At 42.2% G+C, this 19,607-nt stretch overlaps 1 pseudogene; it reads right to left on the minus strand.

Moving 5' to 3' along the window:
* Positions 1–506: 506 nt before the first annotated feature.
* LOC125097398 (cytochrome P450 4A11-like) lies at positions 507–19,288 on the minus strand (annotated as a pseudogene).
* Between the last annotated feature and the right edge of the window lie 319 nt (positions 19,289–19,607).

The raw sequence follows: 19,607 nt of genomic DNA on the forward strand, positions 1-19,607 counted from the left end.
TGTCTCTGGCACACAGCCCTGCCTGGAGTCTCCAAATCCCGCAGATAAATACCCTCCAATGACTGCATCCTGGTTGGGGAAAAGGATCAACACGCATTCAATCATATGAAGGTTAGTTGGTAGACATGTGACTTTATTATACTTAATTTTCAGATTAAGTATGGTTTAATGGAATGTGTGAATGATAAGAGGACAAATGGTAGACTGTGATGACCAACTTTATGTGTCAACTTGGATTGGCTGGAGTCCCCGTTATTCAATTAAACAAAAGTCTAGATGTTGCACTAAATTTTGTTTTGTTTTGTTTTGCACTAAAAATTTCATGGGTACTGTTAGCATTTGTAATCAATTGCATTTAAGAACAGCATATTTCCTTGATAAATGGGGAGGCCTAATTCCCTCAGTGGATATCTTAAGAGCAGACTTTTAGAAGGTAGAAAATGCAAGAGAAGAGATTCTCCCTTAGAGGTTCTGTAACACCTTCATTGTGCCAGGGAGACCCATTTCCTATTTCTGATCTCCTAAGCTACAAGATCATCAACTTGTGCTCTTTTAAGGAACCAAGCCTGTGTAATGCAGTTAAGCAGCAAGGAACACACAAGCAGGCAGAAAGAGATAGCAATGGGGAGATGGCAGACAGCCTGGGGGACAGGCAGCTGATCATGACTTACATGGATAGTCAGAGCTACAGCTGGGTAGAAGAAAGGTAACAGGTAAAAAGGTAGGAATCTTGGGAAAGGGTAAGATGGAGAAGGTCAGACTTCTGATGTACAAGGGGAAGAAAGCAGGAGGCTGGCAGTGGGCAGAGTGAAAGCGGGAAGTGGGCAGAAGACAGCAGACAGGAGAGACTGACAGGAAGACATGATGGCAGGCAGGAGGCCCTTGGGGCTCATCCTTGTCCCCACAAGGGTTAGAGGAGCTTCCTGAGATGCAGGTGGATCCCATTCTTGGACATTAACACAATTCTTGGAGTGGGAACAGGGACCCTGAAAGGATCTGGTGCCAGCTCAAAACGGAGCAGTGTCAAGGCCACCGCCACCTTCATCTCGTTCATGGCAAACTGCTTCCCGATGCAGTTCCTGCATTAGGGAGGGAAAAGGAAATGAGAAGTGGCCTCAAACCCCCTGGCAGGAACAGCACGTTCATGGCCCTCCTGCATGGACACAGCCCAGTCCCCTTCCCTCAGGACACACGCACATCTCTACGCCTACCCCGCCTTGCTTGTTTCACACTCTCCCCCTGACCTTTGACAAAGCCTACACTCTTCCAGGATTAGCTCCTACTCCTATCCGTGCTCTCAGTAGGCCTGATATCCCATTACAACAAGGTCAGCACCTTGAGCCTCAGGGACAAGTCAAGTGATCAGTAAAACAGTTAATTATTAAGTTGTTCACTCTCTGCACATGCCATTTCTGGTTTCACAATGGGGAGAGCAGGACAGGGCACCATAGGGGGTGGGCTGGGCCATCCTTCAGGCCCTAACCATCTGGGGCACACAGGTGTCCAGATCCTCAGAGGAAGGACAAGACAGAGTTGGGTAAGGAAGTCAGTATGGCACAGAGAATATTCTGCAGGAGCAGAGCCTTAGTGATGCTCAACGTGCTGCACCATCTGCCTCCCAGGTTAGATTGAGACTCCTGCCTCCCCCTCAGCCACTCAGTCAACCAGCTGCTGTAGCCTTCCAATTCTACTGCATAAATGTCTCTGCTTGCCATCCCTCTACATCCTCATCCAGACTTTTCTGTCTGCTGCCTCCACTTCCTCTCCTGAAGCCCCAGCCAGGCTCAGAGCCTCCCATGCCCTCCATCACAGGTACAACATATCCACATGCCTCAGCTGACATCAAAGTCCTCTCTCGGTTGTTGGCTCACTCACTTTTCACCTGTTCAACTCCTCCTCTTCCCAGCTCAGCTCCTGCTGAGGAGATCCCAGAGAATGCCCTCTATACACCTCTGCCTGTTACATTCTCATGGCTAAGGGCAATGCCAGCCTGGCCTCACCCACACCTCTGCCCACGGTGTCTCTTCATTTTGGGACCTTGACATCACCCTAATACTTAACTCAAGGACACATCACTTTACAGAGTCGGACAGTGCCAGGAACTTGGTGCTTCCTAAGTGGGGTCAGTTAGGAAATGAGTGACTGAAAGAAAGGAAAGAAAAAGAAGAAAGGAAGGAAGGAAGGAAGATGTCACTTTTGAGTGGAGGCATTTATTTCTTGACTGTGAAATTCTGGAGTCAAGGGCAGTATGCCATCTCTTAACAGAGGACTTGGCACACAGAGACAGGCTTAATAGGCAGTCTTAAAACTGAATGGTGTCTATTGAACTGAAAAAAAAAACCCACCCTGAATGGAATAAAATATGAGTAACCATTAATTCTGAGCTAGGACCTAAGCTGTCTACCACTCTCCTCTCTCTACTGGCAGCCACATGACTTGCACCAATGTCTAGGAGGAAGGACTCAATCCCAGGGAGAAACAAATCCTGGAGCCAGTATCTGGAAGCACAATTTGCTTAAGGATGTTGTGTGAAATTGGGTTCACTCTGTATGTGAAGGATTGACAGATTCCTGTATTTGGAAAATAACATTTTTCTAGGAACTGCTTACAAAGTTTCCTGCAGTTACTATTTATAGGACACTCTCAGAAGCACTGGAGGATTTCACAGCAGCCATGCTGGAATATAGTCATCCCAATGAACAGCCACCTTGTGTGCTTTACATTTTACACACCAGGTAATGCTCAAATGCCATGTGTTATGTATATATACAACAAATTGGATTTGCTCCCAAAAGCAATTTAATGTCCTCATTTTTATATATTTGACCATTTGGATGACTGGACTCTAAGTGTAATATTAAGGTATATAGAGCCCAGATCATATGTAATGTTTGAACAACTGGGAAAATTGTCAAGTGTACATGACCAGTACCATAGAGTCAATAATTCATTTGGTTTGTGAAAATAATGACAACACAGATAAGTCGAGTTCTTTATGAAGCCCCAAAGAGACTGTAGAAACATTTCCTGTGTATGGCTGAAATATTTGAGGCATGCAGGAAGCTGAGTATGGACACACATGCAATGTAGTCAATGGTGCAGTGTGGAGGCAGAATGGGGAGTTGAGTAGAAAAGCCTGGTTTGAGATTGTGTGCAACAACTTTTGAGTCCATCCTGGCTTTGACTTTGACAACACTTGAAAATTACATGTGAGAAAATCTAATTCTGTAAAGTCATACTCACAAAATGAAGAACTCACAAGCATACCCTGAGCTATGGAACACCCACTGATACTGAATTGTGGCTGGAGATTGGGTAAGAGCAATGGGTCAAAGTCTCCATGGCATTCAATGATTACCAACTTTCTTTGCATAGAGACACATACCTCTTTCTCAGCACTCCAACATGCCATGGCATATCTACAGAAACCCACATCAATGTAGCAAGTCACAAACATCAAGTATGTACCCCCAAAATAGCCCCTGCCTCCTCCCATTCTGGGACAAGTGCCTCACCTTGATCCTCCTGAGAAGGGCAGGAAAGCATGGCTGTGTCGAGAGGAACCCCTTGCAAACCGGGAAGGGTTGAACACCTGCAGAGGGAGCAAAAGGGCCAGGAGAGGTGTGGTCAAGACCTTCCTTCCAATCATCCAAGGGACAGCACACACGGAGGTGGGCCAAGAAGAGGGTTTGATCTGGAGAGGTCATCCCACCTCCTCCTCCCAAGGTCATCATACCTCTGGGTTTGACCGCACTTTTGGGTTGTGGTGAAGGGCAAAAAAGGAGAGCGACACTAAGAATCCTGTGGAGCAGAAGAGAGAAGTCTAGACATACATGCTTGTGGGGCCCAGCTGCACCCACACACAGCTTGGCAGCCACAATGAGAGCCACTTGTCATAACTGTGAATGGAATGATACTGTTGCAGGAAAGATGGGGCAGACATGGCACAACAGGTGTGCATGTGTGCACAGATTAGAAGATTAACCATGACCAGGCTGAGAGGCAGAAAGGAACTGGAGGCTTACTTTTTGGAGCAACTCAAGGGACAACTCACATTTATCAACTACCATCCATGACCTCTTGGAAATATCTATGAACACCTACTTCCTCACAATAACCCTCCAGTGATGGTTCCCATCCTCCATCGTTCACATGAGGCACCTAATTCTCAGAGGCTGAGAAACTTGCCTCTGACCACCCAGCTAGGATGTGGCAGGGCTGGGATTCAGAGCAGAGAGGAGATGAACAGTGGCCTCTGGCAATGGCAGGGATCTCAGATCTGGTCATCAGCTGCTCTCTGCCATCATCCTGAGGGATCCCTGGAGACTGGACCATCTGAGCCATGAAGGTGAATTCTCTGATCTTTCTCATTGGCCTAGACCCTATAAGGAAAGACCTCCTATCCCCCTGCTCCGTCTGATGGTCTCTCAGGCACTCATATGTCAAAGAATGGGAATATTAGGGCAAACCCCAAAGCCACATTTAAGGGCTATCATGTATTTATTTCTAGGATTAAACTCTGTGGGAATCATACCATATACCTCATCTGAACAACAAAGGAAGTATTCATTTTCTTGAGGGAGAAATGACTCTGAAAGACATGCACCAACTGTCCAGAACATGTGGATTTCACTTCCCATGCATTCCTGCTAAGTGTTCATTGAGGGAGAGTGGGGAAGTTCACACCTTTGGGTAAGGAGCGTCCGTCAGGGAAGCTGACGGACTTGCTGAGTTCTCTGCCAACACATAGAACTGGCAGATAGAGTCGCAGTGCCTCCTTGATGCACATGGTGGTGTAGGGCATCTGGTCCAGGTGGTCCCTAAAACAAAGCTATTCTGAAGGGTGGGCAAGGCCCTGGAAGCCAGGGAATTCTCTACTTGGGAGGGCAGGGCCTCCCATCTCATGAACACTCACCACGTAATGGAGGCACTGTCCCCCAGGAGGCTCTGGATCTCCTCCCGGCATTTCTGCTGATGCTCTGGGTGTGTGGCCAAAGCATAGAGGATCCAGGAGATGCCACTGGCTGTGGTGTCATGTCCCTCAAACATGAAGGTGTCCACTTCTGCACGGAGGTCCTTATCAGAAAAGCTGCTCCCGTTCTCCATCTGGGAAGACATGGAGAGAGGGCAGGGTCTGAGTTTGACCCCCTCCTCTACACTTGTAGGCAAAGCCTCAGGCCTACCCTGCCACACTCACTTGGGCAAAGAGGAGGATATTCAGGAAGTCCAAGTGCCTCTTGCTCCTGACCTTCTCCAGGTTTCCCTCCTCCTGCAGCTGAGCCCTCCTCAGCTTGATCACTCAGTCTGTCTAGAACAGTGTTCCCAGGCAGAGCTGAGAGCTCTGGGTGCCCAGACACAGACCCTCACAGTAGCCCCAGTCAGGGTGCCAGGTGGATCAGGAGGAGTGTGGGAGTGGGTGTGTTTGTTGGGGTGCGAGCTCTAGCACCAGGTGCTTGCAGGTCATCACTCCCCTCAGCTACCTCCTCTGACTGTGAGCCAGCATAGTGGATCTCTCCCTCAGAAGATGAACGCAGTCCCCCTGCATGTACCAAGTCTGCTGACCATAGAGTGCTCCAAAGAATCAGTACAGTTCTGGTGGAAATAGGACCAGGCTTTCGTTCTTTCTATTATTTTCAATTTTTCTTTTTGTCTTTTTTTCCCCTTTGGAATCAGGCTTATGGTGTTTGTTTTGCTGTTGTTGTTGTTTTTGTTTCCTTTAATCTTTTTTTTTTGTTAATAAGGCTTCTTTTTTTTTCTTTTTCTTTGGACACAGGCTTATAGGTTTTATTTGTTTGGTTATTTGTTTTCAAAGAGTTCAGAATAATGATTATCAAGGAGCTAGTTGGGCTTGAAAAAACCATGAATGATACTACAGAATCCCTTTCTGAAGATATAAAATCCCTTTCTGGAGAAATAAAAGAACTAAAATCTAACCAAGTTGAAATTAAAGAAAAGCTACTAATGAGGTGCGATAAAAAATGGAGGCTCTTACTGCTAGGATTAATGAGGCAGAAGAGAGAATTAGTGATAAAGGAGAACAAATGATGGAGAAAAAAGATGCTGAGAAAAAGGGAGATAAGCAACTACTGGACCATGAGGGGAGAATTCGAGAGAGAAGTGATACCATGAGATGAAACGATATCAGAATAATTTGGATCCCAGGAGAAAAAGAAAGTGAGAGAGGGGCAGAAGGTATATTGGACCAAATTACAGCAAAGAATTTCCCCAATTTGGCGAAGGGAACAAGCATCAAAATCCAGGAAGCACAGAGATCCCTCCTCAAAATCAATAAAAGTAGGTCCATACCCTCTCATCTAATAGTAAAACTTACAAGTCTCAGTGACAGAGCTCAGGACAAGCAGTCTGTAACATACAACAGTAGAAATATTAAATTGGCAACAAAACTATCCACAGAGACCTGGCAGGCCAGAAAGGACTGGCATGATATATTCAGAGCACTAAACGAGAAAAATATGCTGCCAAGAATAGTATACCAAGCTAGGCTGTCACTGCAAACAGGAGACATAAAAAGCATCTGGGACAAACAAAGACTAAAAGAATTTGCAAACACCAAAAGAGACCTACAGGAAATTTTAAAAGGGGTCCTCTAAGCAGAGAGAGAGCCTAGAGGTAACAGACCAGAAAGGAACAAGACAATTTACAGTAACAGTCTCCTTACAGGAAGTACAATGGCACTAAATTCATATCTTTCAATAGCTACCCTGAATGTAAATATTTATTTCTTTTATTTTATTTTTAAGTTAACATATAATGGGGATTATTTGCTTCAGGGGTACAGGGCTGTGAATGCCCCAGTCAAAAGACACAGGGTATCAGAATGGATAAAAAAAAACAAGACTCATCGATATGCTGCTGCGAGAAACTCATTTTAGAACCAAAGACTCCTCCAGATTTAAAGTGAGGGAGTGGAAAACAATTTACCACGCTAATGAACATCAAAAGAAAGCTGGGGTGGCAATTCTTATGTCAGATAAATTAGATTTTAAGCCAAAGACTAAAATAATAGATGAGGAAGGAGGCTACATCATGGTCCAGCCAACAAGAAGATCTAACAATTTTAGATATCTATGCCCCTAACGTGGGAGCAGCCAATTATATAAACCAATGAATAACAATATCAAAGAAACACATCGGCAATAATACAGTAAGAGTAGGGGACTTTAACACCCCCCTCACTGAAAAGTTCGGATCAACAAGGAAATAAGGGTTTTAAATGACACACTGGACCAGATGGACATCCCAGATATATTCAGAACATTCCATCCCAAAGAAGCAGAATACACTTTTTTCTCTAATGCCCATGGAACGTTCTCCAGAATAGATCACATCTATCTATAGGTCACAAATCAGGCCTCAACCAGTAGCCAAAATATTATAATCATTCCCTGAATATTTTCAGACCTCAATGTTTTGAAACTAGAACTCAACCACAAAAGGAACGTTGGAAAGAACCCAAATACATGGAGGCTAAAGAACATCCTACTAAAGACTGAATGGAAATAAAAAGAAAAAAAGAAATGAAAACACTGCTGTTCAAAATCTTTGGGACACAGCAAAGGTGCTCCTGAGAAGAAAGTATAGAGCAATACAAACCTTTCTCAAGAAGCAAGAAAGGGGGGCACCTGGGTGGCTCAGTGGGTTAAGCCTCTGCCTTCGGCTCAGGTCATGATCTCAGCGCTCTGGGATCGAGCCCGGCATCGGGCTCTCTGCTCTGCGGGGAGCCTGCTTCCTCCTCTCTCTCTCTCTGCCTACCTCTCCTGCCTCTCTGCCTACCTGTGATCTCTATCTGTCAAATAAATAAATGTCTTAAAAATTTATAAAAAAAAAAAGAAGCAAGAAAGGTCTCAAGTACACAACCTAACCCTACACCTAAAGGAGCTGGAGAAAGAACAGCAAAGGAAGCCTAAACCCAGCAGGAGAAGAGAAATAATAAAGATCAGAGCAAAAAATCAATGAAATAAGAACCAAAAGAATAGTAGAACAAATCAGCAAAACTAGGAGCTTGTTCTTTGAAAGAATTAATAAGATAGATAAACCCCTGGCCAGACTTCTCAAAAAGAAAAAAGAAAGGACCCAAATTAATAAAATCGTGAATGAAAGAGGAGAGAGCACAACTAACACCAAGGAAATACAAACAATTATAAGAACATATTATGAGCGACAATACACCAGCAAATCTGACAATCTGGAAGAAATGGATGCATTCCTAGAGATGTATAAACTACCAAAACTGAACCAGGAAGAAAGTGAAAACCTGAACAGACCCATAACCAGTAAGGAGATTGTAGCAGTCATCAAAAATCTCCCAAACAAACAAGAGCCCAGGGCCAGACAGCTTCCCAGGAGAATTCTACCAAATATTTAAAGAAGAATTAATACCTAGTCTCCTGACACTGTTCCAAAAAATAGAAATGGAAGGAGAACTTCCAAACTCCTTTTATGAGGCCAGCATTCCCTTGATCCCCAAACCACAAAGACCCCTTCAAAAAGGAGAATTACAGACCAATGTCCTTGATGAACACAGATGAGAAAATTCTCACCAAAATAGGAGCCAATAGGATCCAACAGTACATTAAAAGGATTATTCACCATGACCAAGTGGGATTTATTCCTGTGTTGCAAGCTTAGTTCAACATCTGCAAATCACTCAATGTGATACATTACATTAATAAAAGAAAAAATGAGAACTGTATGATATTCTCAATAGATGCTGAAAAAGCATTTGACAAAGTACAGCATCCTTTCCTGATCAAAACTCTTCACAGTGTAGGGACAGAGGGTACATATCTCAATATCATCAAAGCCATCTATGAAAAACCCACAGTGAATATCATTCTCAATGGAGAAAAACTGAGAGCTTTTCTGCTAAGGTCAGGAACATGGCAGGGATGCCCATTATCACCACTGTTATTCAACATAGTACTAGAAGTCCTAGCCTCACCAATAAGGCAACAAAAAGATGTAAAAGACATCTGAATTGGCAAAAAAGAAAGTCAAACTCTTGCTCTTTGCAGATGATATGATACTTTATGTTGAAAACCCAACAGACTCCACTCTGAAACTGCTAGAATGTATACAGGAATTCAATACAGTGTCAGTGTCAAAATCAATGCACAGAAATCAGTTGTATTTCTATACACCAACAGCAAGACAGAATAAAGAGAAATTAAGGAATCAATTCCATTTACAATTGCACCCAAAACCATATGATACTTAGGAACAAATCTAACCAAAGAGACAAAGAATCCATACTCAGAAAACTATAAAGTACTCATGAAAGAAATTGAGGAAAACACAAAGAATGGGAAAACTTTCTGTGCTCATGGATTGGAAGAACAAATATTGTGAAAATGTCTATGCTATGTAAAGCATTCTATGCATTTAATGCAAACCCTATCAAAATATCATCAATTTTTTTCAAAGAAATGGGATAAATAACCCCAACATTTATGTGGAACCAGAAAAGACCCTCAATAGCCAGAGGAATGTTGAAAAACAAAGCCAAAGTTGGTGGCATCACAATTCCATGCTTCAAGCTCTATTACAAAGTTGTAAGCATCAAGACAGTAAGGTACTGGTACAAAAACAGATACATAGATCAATGGAGCAGAATAGGGAGCCCAGAAATGGACCCTCAACTCTATGGTCAACTCATCTTCAAAAAAGCAGGAAAGAATGTTCAATGGAAAAAAGACAGTCCCTTCAACAAATGGTCTTTGGAAAATTGGGCAGCCACATGCAGAAGAATGGAACCGGACCATTTCCTTACACCAAACACTAAAATAGACTCAAAATGGATGAGAGTCCTCAATGTGAGACAGGAATCCATCAAAATTCATGAGGAGAACACAGGCAGAAACCTCTTCGAGCTCAGCTGCAGCAAATTCCTCCTAGAAACAGCGCCAAAGGCAAGGGAAGCAAGTGCAAAAATGAACTATGGGGATTTCATCAAGACCAAAATCTTTTACACAGCAAAGGTAACAGTCAACAAAACCAAAAGACAACCGACAGAATGGGAGGAGATATTTGCAAATGACATATCAGATAAAGGGCTAGTATCCAAAATCTGTAAAGAACTTATCAGACTCAACACCCGAAGAAAAAAGAATGCAATCAAGAAATGGGCAGAAGACGTTTCTGCAAAGAAGGCATCCAAATAGCCAACAGACACATGAAAAAGTGTTCAACATCACTTGCAGTCACAAACACAATACAAACCAAAACCAAAACCACAGTGAGATATCACCTCACACCAGTCAGAATGGCTAAAATTTGCAACTCAGGAAACAATAGATGCCAGGAAGGTTGTGGAGAACCGGAACCCTCTTATACTGTTGGTGGGAATGCAAGCTGGTACAACTACTCTGAAAAAACAGTGTGGAGGTTCCTCAAAAAGTTGGCAATAGAGCTACCCTATGACCCAGCAATTGCATTACTAGGTATTTACTCTAAAGATACAAATGTAGTGATCCGAAGGGGCACATGCACCCAAATGTTTATAGCAGCAATGTCCACAACAGCCAAATGATGAAATGAACCTAGATGTCCATCAACAGATGAATGGATAAAGAAGAGTGGTGTGTGTGTGTGTGTGTGTGTGTGTGTGTGTGTGTGTGTATATATATATATATATATATATATATATATATATAATAGAAAACTTTGCAGGCATCAAAAATGGCATCCGAAATCTTGCCATTCACGACCTGGATGGAACCAAAGGGTATTATGCTAAGGGAAATATGTAAATCAAAGAAAGATAATTATCATATCATCTCTCTGATATGGGAAATTTTTTTTTTAAGATTTTATTTATTTATTTGACAGACAGAGATCACAAGTAGGCAGAGAGGCAGGCAGAGAGACAGGAAGGGAAGCAGGCTCCCTGCTGAGCAGAGAGCCCGATGCGGGACTCGATCCCAGGACCCGGAGATTATGACCTGAGCCGAAGGCAGCAGCTTAACCCACTGAGCCACCCAGGCGCCCCTCTGATATGGGAAATTTGAGAGGAAGGGCAGGGGGTCTTGGAAGGAAGGGAGGGACAAAAAGAAACATGATGGGCCGGGGAGGGAGACAAACCATGAGAGACTCCTAATCTCAGGAAACAAACTGAGGGTTGCTGAGGGATGGGGGTAGGGATAAGGTGGCTGGGTTATGGACTTCGGGGAGGGTATGTGCTATGGTGAGTGCTCTGAATTGTGTAAGACTGATGATTCACAGACTTGTACCCCTGAAGCAAAAACTACATTATATGTTAATAAAATTCTTTTTAAAAGACCCAATGATATGCTGCTGGCAAGAGACTCACTTCAGACCGAAAGAAACCCTGAGACTGAAAGCAATGGAGAACCAGTTATCATACTATTGGACATTAAAAAAAAAAAGAGCCAGGGTAGCCATACCTACAGCAGACAAACTAGATTTTAAAGCGAAGAGGTTTATAAGAGATGAACAAGGGCACTATATCATAATAAATGGGTTTATCCAACAAGAAGATCTAACCATTGTAAATATTTATACGCCCCTCTTGGGAGCAGCCAAATATATCAATCAATTAATAACAAGCTTAAAGAAACTCATCAATAATAGTGCAATAAGAGTAGGGTACTTTAATACCCTACTCACAGCAATGGACAGATCATCTAAGCAGAAAATCAACAAGGAAACAAGGGCTTTGAGTGACACACTGGACCAGATGCACATAACAGTTCTATTCAGAGATTTTCATCCTGAAGCAGCAGAATACACATTCTTTTCAAGTGCACATGGGACACTCTCCAGAACAGATGGAATACTGAGTCGCAAAACAGGCCTCAACTAGTACAAAAAGAGTGAGATCATACCATGCATAATTTCAGACCACAACACGAGGAAACTTGAAGTCGACCACGAGAAAAAAAAAACTTTGGAAGGACCACAAATACACAGAGGTTAAGAACAGTCTACTTAAGAATGAATGGGTTCACCAGGAAATTAAGGAAGAAATAAAATATATACATGGAAGCAAATGAACATGAAAACACGACAGTCCAAAACTGACCACTAAAGGTGGTCAAAAGTGGGAAGTATATAGCAATCCAGGCCTTCCTCGAGAAGCAAGAAGAGTCTCAAATACACAACTTAACCTTAACCTAATGGAGTTCGTGGTTTGGGGCACAGCAAATAAAGCCTAGAACCAGCAGAACAAGGGAAATAATAAAGATTAGAGCAGAAATAAATGATATAGAAAAATTTTAAAAACCACTGTAGAGTATATCAATGAAACTAGGAGCTGGTTCTCTGAAAGAATCAACAAAATTGATAATCCCTGACTCAGGTGTATCAAAAGAAAAGAGAAAGAACCCCCCCAAAAATAAAATGACAAATGAAAAGCGAGTTATCACAACCAACACCACAGAAATACAAACAAGTATAAGAGAAGATTATGAGCAACCATAGGCCAACAAATTGGGCAATCTGGAAAAAATGGACAAGTTCCTAGAAACATATAATCTACCAAAACTGAAACAGGAAGAAATAGAAGATTTGAATGGACTCATAGCTAGTGAAGAAATTGAATCAGCAATCAAAAATCATCTAACGAGCAAGAGCCCAGAGCCAGATAACTTCCCAAGGGAATTCTACCAACATTTAAGGAAGAGTTAATAGCTATCCTTTTGGAACTGTTCCAAAAATTAGATGTGGAAGGAAAACATCCAAACTCATTCTGTGAGGCAATGATTATTTTGATTCCAAAGCCAGACAAAGACCCCACTAAAAAGGAGGATTACAAACCAATATCCTTGACAAACACAGGTACAAAAGTTCTCAACAAGTAACTAGGAAATTGAATTCAATGGTCCATTAAAGAATTATTCACACGATCAACTGGGATTTATTCCTGGACTGTAGGGGTGGTTCAGAATCTGCAAATCAATCAATGTGCTACACCCCATTTATAAAGGAAAGGATAAGACACATATGATCCTCTCAACAGGTGCAGAAAAAGCATTTGACAGCATCCTTTCATGATAAAAACCCTCAAGAAAGTAGGGATAGAAGGAACATACGTCAGCATCCTAAAGACCATAAGGGAAAGACACACAAGTAATACCATCCACAATGGGGAAACAGCTTTTCCTCTAAGGTCAAAGCATGACAGGTCTAAGGTCTACTCTCACCACTGTTGTTCAACATAGTACTGGAAAATATGACAGCTCTAAGGTCTACTCTCACCACTGCTGTTCAACATAGTACTGGAAGTCTGAGCCTTGGTAATCAGACAACAGAAAGAAATAAAAGGCATCTAAATGGTCAAAGAAGAAGTCAAACTTTGACTCTTTGCAGATGACATTATACTCTATGTCAAAACCCAAAAAGGGTCCACCAAAAAGTTGTGAATACTGGTACATGAATATGGCAAAGTCTCAGCATATAAAATCAATGTATAGAAGTCTGCTGCATTTCTATACACCAATAATGAAGCAGCAGAAAGAGAAATCAAGGAACCAATCCCATTTACAATTAGATCGAATACCATAAGATATCTAGGAATCAATGTAAACAAAGGGGTAAAAGATCTGAAAACTATAAAACACTTATGAGAAAATTAAAGAAGACACAAAGAAATGGAAAGCAATCTCTATCAAAATACCACCAGCCTTTTTCCCAGAGCTAGAACAAACAATCCCAAAATTTGTATGAAACCAGAAAAGACCCTCAATAGTCAAAGTAATGTTGAAAAAGAAAAGCAGAAGGAGACATCACAATCCCAGACTTCAAGCTGTCATCATCAAGACAGTATGGTGCTGGCACAAAAATAGACACAGAGATCAGTGGAACAGAATAGAGAACCCAGAAACAGACCCACAACTTTGTGGCTAATTGGTTGACAAAGCAGGGAAAACTATCCGTGGGAATAAGACAGTCTCTTCAACAAATGGTGTTGGGAAAACTGGACAGTGACATGCAGAAGAATGAAACTGGACCACTTTCTTACACCACACACAAAAGGAAAACTCAAAATGGATGAAGCACTTAAGGTAAGACAAGAAACCATCACTTTCCTAGAAGAGAAAACAGACAGCAACCTTTTTGACCTCAGCCACATCAACTTCTTCCTAGACACATCTCCAGATGCAACAGGAAGAAAAACCAAAATTCTACCTATTGGACCTCATCAAGTTAAGTCCTCTGCACAGAGAAGAACACAATAAACAAAACTAAAAGACCATCGATAGAATGAGAGAAGATATTTGCCACTGTCTTATCAGATAAAGGGCTATTATTCAAAGTCTATAAAGAGCTTCCCAAAGTCTACACCCATAAAGCAAAAAAATCCAGTCAAGAAATGGACAGAAGACATGAGCACATATTTCTCCAAAGAGGACGTACAAATAGCACATGAAAAGATGCTCAACATCACTCATCCTCAGGGAAACACAAATCAAAACCACAATGAGTTACTATCTCACACCAGTCAGAGTGGCTAAAAAAACAACTCAGGCAACAACAGGTTTTGGTGACGCTGCTGGGAGAGGGGAACCCTCTTGTACTCTTGGTGAGAATACAAACTGGTGCAGCACTCTGGAAAACAATATGGAGGTTCCTCAAATAGTTAAAAATACAGTCACCCTACAACCCAGCATTTGCACTATTAGATATTTATCCAAGGAAACAAAATAGTGATGTGGAGGAGCTCATGTACCCCAAATACAAACCTGCTGTTTATAGCAGCAATGTACAAAAGACAAAATGTGGAAAGATCCCAGATATCCATCAACAGATGAATATATATATATATATATATATATATATATATATATATATATAATGGAATATTACTTAGCCATCCAAAAGAATGAAGTCTTGCCATTTGCAAGGATGTGGATGAAACTTGAGGGTATTATGTTGAGAAAAATAAGTCAGTTAGTGAAAGATAAATACCATAAGATTTCACTCATATGTGGAACTTAAAAACAAAACAGATGAACATAGGGAATAGGAAGGAAAAATAAAATGAAATAAAAACAGAGAGGGAGGCAAACCGTAAGCAACTCTAAACTACAGAAAATAAGCTGAGGGTTGTTGGAGGGGAGGTGGGTGTGGAGAGGGATAAATGGGTGATGGGCATTAAGGAGGATACCTGTTGTGATGAGGACTGAGTGTTAGATGTAAGTGACAAACCACTAAAGTCTACTCCTGAAAACAATATACACTTTGTGCTAAATAACTTGAATTTAAAAGAAATAAATAAATAGATAATTAATTAACTAATTAATTAATCCCATAGTCCTCAAGACACAAGCAAGAAACAAAGAGCTTTGCTATCCCAGCCAGGGTCATGCTCCAGGTAAGAGGTGGAGCCGGCATTCACCCAAGGCACAGTGGCCCCAGAGACCTTGCTGTGAAGGATTTGCTGAAAACTACCTTCCAGCCCACACGTGGTAGCTGCCAAACTTTGCAGGGGACATTTCATGTTTGTTCTATTTGATCCAGTGTTTCCAGAAGCAGAACTATTTCAGGTATCAACCCCACATATTGCTATAAATGCAAGCCTCCCTAGGCAGAGCAGTTTTTGTGAGCAAGTGTAGAGCACACCACGTGGCTAGATGTAGCAGTCATTGAGAATGATGCTCATGGAGAATTTTTTAGTATGTGAGTAGAGTTTAGAGGAAAGTGAGCAAAGCAGAATGCAGAACTGTCTGCCGAGTATGAGGTCAAGTCTTACTTGTGCTGGCGTGGTCAACGTTTATTACCCAGTCAATATCTTTTGCACTCATCTGCTACCCAGACACCCCAACCAAGGAGTCTTTGAAGATGCAACAAAGCAACCTGTGTCTTTAGGCTTCTGAAGTCTGGGACTGAAGGCTGTGCCTCTGATGATGCCCAGTAAATTCTTACTGCGTGATGAATGAATGGAGGAGGAAATCAGGATCACATTGGACCCATTACTTCACTGTCCTTTTAAAATTTAATTTTATGTTTTCATTGTTGCAAGATTCATTGTTAATGCACCACACCTAGTGCTTCATTCAATACGTGCCCTCCTTAATATACCCACCACCAGGTTCACCCAACCTCCCACCATCCTCCTCTCCAAAACCCTCAGTTTGTTTCTCAGAGTCCACAGTCTCTCATGGTTCATCTCTCCCTTTGATTTCCCCCAACTCACTTTTTCTTTCCTTTTCCTAATGTCCTCCATGTTATTCCTTATGCTCCACTGCAACTGTTTTTCAGAACAATGTATTATTTAAAGTATAACCCATGAGAAATTATACTAGTTACCAAGCATGTTTAGATATAGCCTTAAGAAAAACATACACGGGCAACAGGTCTGTAGGGGAGACAACAATATACTTCCTTAAAGCTGAGCAGCTGGGAATGCCCGACCCACTCAGGGCGGAGCAGCGCCTGCTTCATTTTTCTGTTAATCTCTCCTTCCCTGGAGAGCTCCGGTGCCTAATTAAATGATCCCTTTAAATGTGCTTGCTTAACTATAAACTTTTACTACTTAACCAGATATATTTTGCCTTCCTTCTTGTTTATCTACAAGACATATGATTTATGCATCTTGCCTGAGGACTTTGTGTAGGAGGACTTTCTAACTGGAATGAGCTATAAGTCATTCTGAGGAAGTGAGGGTACCTGACCCAGTACTCTGCCTTCTACAGCTCCTTCTGACCCAGTACTCTGCCAGTGTAGCCTTCTTAGGCTCCTTTGTTGATTACTGTCTATATCTACTACACATGGGACTAAAGAATTGTTCAGAGTAACAGTCTTTTCTACTGTTGTCTCCTGCTCCCTTTCTCTTGCAGCTGACTTGTTTGTGCCTCATTCTTCTCCCGTGCACTGTCAGGAAGTGGCATTCCAAAAGTAAGTGAAACCATATAACTGACTTTTTCTGCTTGACTTATTTCACTCTGCATAATCTCCTCCAGTCCCCTCCATGTTGATACAAAAGTTGGGTATTCATCCTTTCTGATGGAGACATAATATTCCATTGTATATATGGACCATATCTTCTTTATCAATTCGTCTGTTGAAAGGCATCTTGGTTCTTTCCACAGTTTGATGATTGTGGCTATTGCTTCTATGAACACTGGGGTACATATGGCCCTTCTTTTCACTACATCTGTAGCTTTGGGGTAAATACCCAGTAGTGCACTTTCTTAAAGAGACTAGGTTCAGTTTAGGTTGCCACATTTTAAAGGGAAATGAGTATTTTTATTCCTAGGGGCTTCCTGGTTCTGTTAACAGGTTGCAGGAAGGCAGAGGAGTGGGTGCAGTCAGTCCCCAAGGTGGCAGCTTGAAGGAATTACTCTGGTGGGAAGAGAATGCCAGGCATTCCTGTTTCTGGGACTGATAACATTGGATTGGATGCTGATGCAATATATCATACCTTGTTGACTTGTACTCCCCTATAAAGACTGCATGTCCTAGCCAAAAGGTCTTCAATCCTGAATATTTCTTTGTTTTTCCTACCCAAGTGAAGGCACAGAACTCTCATGTTTATTCTTGCCTGGGGACATTGTGTAGGAAGACTTTCTAACTGGAATGAGCTATAAGTCATTCGGAGGAAGTAAGGGTTCCTGACCCAGTACTCTGCTTGGTGTTGGCATGCAGTAAATCTTCTAAAATATTTTCTCAATATTTGCATAGCATTTCCAAAGCACAAACATAACCACTGTACAATTTATTAAACCTTATTTTACAGACAAGAAAACTAAGGCCCAGGGACTTAGTTTACTTTGTTAAGGTCATGAAGTAAGTAAATGTCACAGTTAGAACCATGACCTCAAATTTGTACTCCAGTTTTGCTAGTGCTGGATGCCATTTTTATGTATAATGCTTACTCTGTGTTGGCATGATGCCAGAGCTTTCATATATTCTCTACCTAAATTTTTAAAGCATCCTATCTTAGAGTACAACCACCCTCTGAATGCTCTCCAGCCTCATCTCAGGCCACCATCCCACCAGCTGGCAGCTCCTGGAGGACACCATTGTTTTTCCTACCCCAGAGTTTGTCTTTTTTTTTTAAATTATTTTATTTTTCAGTGTTGCAAGATTTGTTGTTTATACACCACATGCAGTGCTCCATGCTGTACGTGCCCTCCTTAATACCCACCACCAGACTCACCCATCCCCCACCCCGTCCCTTCTCAAACTTTCAGTTTGTTTCTCAGAGTCTACAGTCTCTCATGTTTCGTCTCCCCCTCTAATTTCCCCCAATTCACTTTTCCTTTCCTTTCCTTTTCCTAATGTCCTCCATGTTATTCCTTATGCTACACAAGAAAGTGAAACCATATGATAATTGGCTTTCTCTGCTTGACTTATTTCACTCAGCATAATTTCTTCCAGTCCCATCCATGTTGATACAAAAGTTGGGTAGTCATCATTTCTGATGAAGGCATAATATTCCATTGTATATATGGACCATATCTTCTTTATCCATTTGTCTCTTGAAGAGCATCTTGGCTCTTTCTACAGTATGTCAATTGTGGCCATTGCTGCTATGAATATTAGGGTACATATGGCCCTTCTTTTTACTACAGTACTTTTGTGTCTGTTGTTTGCTCTGCTGGAAATGCTGTCCCTTGCTCTTTGCACTGCCAGATTCTTGTCATCCTCCAGGTTTCCCCTTGAATGTCTTCTCCAACCAGGGGCCATCTCCAATCTCCCTCTCTAAGTTGATGCTCCCTGCTAGTCTCTCCCATAGCAGCATGTCTGCTTCCTTCTTGGCACTTAATACTGGGTGTATTCACACTCCTTAATTGTTTAGTTGAATCTAATTGGTCTGCCCATGGGATGAAAGGCTAAGACCCTGTCCATCTCATGCCCTGAGACGTCTAAACAGTGCCCTGCACATAGTAGGGCCTCAGAAAAGTGTGTCAAATGACATAGGAGGGGCAGAATTGAGCAGATTTCTGCATTGCACAGCAAGCTGGTGTTATCACTCTCATGAAAACAGCCTTAATGAGAATGAAATCTCTTTCTTGGAGCATCATAGATAGAGGGCTGATGACAGGAACTGGATTGAAGCAAGTTGGACATCTTGGGGTTGTTGAGCTCACCCAGGTACAAGAAGAGGGTGGCTTGAACTTATAGTGGTTTCTCTGGGGTTGGAGAGGGGACTGACCCCAGAGATATATAGGACTGTGACTGGCTGGGAGAGGGATGCAGGATGAGGGAAGGACGCTCCCAGGATCTGTCTGGGCAGTCCTCTGTCGTCTTTGCCCAGGGATGTATGGCCTGGCTGGTGACAGTGGTCTCCTGAAGGGCCTTCCATTTTGTCATATTTCTGATGCAGTAGACAGAGAACTTGGACAAAGTTGTATCCTGGGCTCACCAGTTATCCTATGCCCATGCACTTGGGTTTGGACAGTCCCTTGGATTCCTGAATATCTATGAGCCTGACTTCCCTAAGTTTTTTTTTTTTCCACAACTGACAGGGTCAGCATTGGTGGGAGAATGTAGGGCTCTCCTTGTGAGTAAAGGGCTCAGACACCATGTGGAAAGCAGTCCTAGTGTCTGCATCAAAAGTTTGGGGAGCTAAGGTCCATGCATGTCCTATTTATCCAGAAGCCTCCTCTGGGAATTTCACAGTC

Source organism: Lutra lutra, chromosome 4 (assembly GCF_902655055.1).
Source record: "Lutra lutra chromosome 4, mLutLut1.2, whole genome shotgun sequence".
NCBI lineage: Eukaryota > Metazoa > Chordata > Mammalia > Carnivora > Mustelidae > Lutra > Lutra lutra.